A 2,710-nucleotide genomic window follows, 5' to 3' on the forward strand; every position below is an offset into this window, starting at 1 on the left:
AGATACGACACTATGTAAAAATAATCGATGCCTTGTATTAAAATGTTCATTTCATTACATGAGTGCACCTAATACTTTGTCATTTTTTTGCATTAAAAAAATAAAAATAAAAATTATAATACATTTAAGCGCAATTACACATTATCGAAAGCTGTCGTATATTACTAGTATGTTTATACATATTTATGTCCTAATTTAAGCAAATTTCATCAATGAAATAAAAAAAAGATAAACGCATCAGCAAAAACATTATTGCATTTTTGTCGGTTATTGATAAATTAAAAGTTATCCTTTCAATACCATTCATACAAGCATATACTGAGTACAATTTAAATGTTTCTGGGTATATTTGTAAAATATGGATATGCATAATAAATATTTAAAAAAAATCAGTTCATATTTCATAAACAAATATATAAAATGAAAATTAATATCCAACAAGGATCACAAATACAATATATCTACATAAAAGTTTCTTCATTAGTTGATTCTAGTGGTTGGTCGTTTGATTCGAAACTGAAGAAAAAAGATTAAAATTGCAAATAAAAACAGTAGAAATAATAGAAAAACGGGAACTGGATTTATATTTCTTTTTTCTTTTTTTCTCTCGCTGTTTCCTATTTACTTACCTGTTCTTGGCGATTTAAAAGATCGTTAATAGAGTTCCAGTAGTCTGAATTGTCGTAACCTTTGAAAATAAAAAAAAAATTGTGAAAAACTGATATGACCGAAAAAGCAATAAATATGGTTGCCATTGGCCAGGGGTCACATGACTCAACAGAACAACGCTGGAAAATTGGGATCCGCAAACAAATGGACAGAGCTTTATATATTAGGTTATATATCTGTATCATAATGTGACCATCTTACTTATACGAACAAACAAATAAACAAACATTAAAAAACCGGAGAGGAAAATATGCCCGACCTCTTGGTGGATTCTTGCGATAAATATCTCCATATTGATCAATCGTACAATACTGATCTTGAACACTGTCCTTACTGTGACTTAGATATGCGTAGTCATTATCCCGTATAATTGCGCTGAAATTAAATCAAAACAAAGCTAGTGCAACTTTATAAAACATAAAACAATAGAATACTCATATGTTTCAACAATACTATATACTTTATGCTCATACTAGTCGTCAGTTTGATGCAATGAAAACATGTTGTCCAAATGATATAAGGTTTTTTTTTTTAAAAACGTACTTGTAGAACCATAAATATATACAATATAGTACACGAAAGTGTCTCTTTTTTATTTTGTTCTTGAATTATGTCAAATTGAAAAGATACTGTTATTTGCAATAAGAGAATATTCAACTGAAAAATAAGTTTCAATAAGTCGACAACCCAATAAGATATTTATGACGCGATAGAAGATTCTATCTTACATCCACCTACATATCATGATATTTTGCAAATTTTTTGTAGCTTTGCAGTATTACTCTATAAATCCAATGCACAGTCAAAGCAGCACGTTTTTACACCTTACTTCTGATTCACATATTGTACTTTAACAAAACAAACACGTTTATTATGTCATCAAAACTATGTAAATTGATTTAAATATTCCGAATTTAGAAGTTTAGTATGCCATTAGATTTGCGTAATATGTTATATATATTCGGAACTATAACAGTGTTACTTATTCTTAAAAGGAATGAAAAAACAATTTTTTGCAAGTGTTTGCGTTAGAGTGACACATACAGCTTTTATTTTTTTTTAACAAAAAATGGGGTTTAGTTGAACAGAATAAAACCTTCTTTGATAACGTTTTTAATGCAATTTTCTGATAACAGTCATCCAATTTTCTCCATTTCTTTTTTGTTTGTTTTGTTTTATCATTCAATTAATTTTTTAAAATTGTGCTTCAATATCCATTCCCATTATTTTGTAAACAACAATTGTTATAATGTGACTCAGATTTCAAATTCCAAATCAAAATAATTTGTTAACAATTGAAATGGTGTTAAAATATTATCGGATTGTAAACAGTAAACGGGTTGAAAAGAGGCCATGAGTATAAAACAAAAATTCCATTGCAAAATATATATGTTATTATTAAATTCACCAAATCTTATTTCACGCCTAGAACGATTATTGTCAACAGCCGTATATCTACTCACCTGTCTTTTTTCTGCGCAGACTTTCTCTTATGGCATACATATATGATTGCAAGAGCAACAGTTGTCATCGCGAGCGGAATTGTGACTCCAAGAATTATTAGCAATGTCGACCAATCTGAAACGCCGAACAATTTTTTTCTTTATTTCATTAGAAATTATGACAACCAACACAAAGTGTAAAGAGTTCAATATCACAATTTTGACAAGACTTGTCTTGTTTACCTGATTACAAATACATACATCATATAACCAAATTAATTCAAACCCAGTCTAATCTTTTAGAATAAAAGTGATGCATATTAAGAGAGAGTATAAATGCTTAAGATCAACCTAAAACATTCTTTACTTTTAAAGAAAAGAAGATACGTATACATGTTATTATGATAAACAATTTGAATATTTACAAGCCTGTCGTTTTCAAGTTTCTGAAAGAATTTTAAAATATATTTTGAAAATGCACATTTATAAACATTTATTCAAATAGATTATATAAAGGTAATGATAAACATTCAATAAATATGTATATGTATTTTATCAATTGCAGGTATTTGAAAATATTTCTCACATATACATTCAAT

Source organism: Magallana gigas, chromosome 5 (genome assembly GCF_963853765.1).
Source record: "Magallana gigas chromosome 5, xbMagGiga1.1, whole genome shotgun sequence".
Classification (NCBI taxonomy): domain Eukaryota; kingdom Metazoa; phylum Mollusca; class Bivalvia; order Ostreida; family Ostreidae; genus Magallana; species Magallana gigas.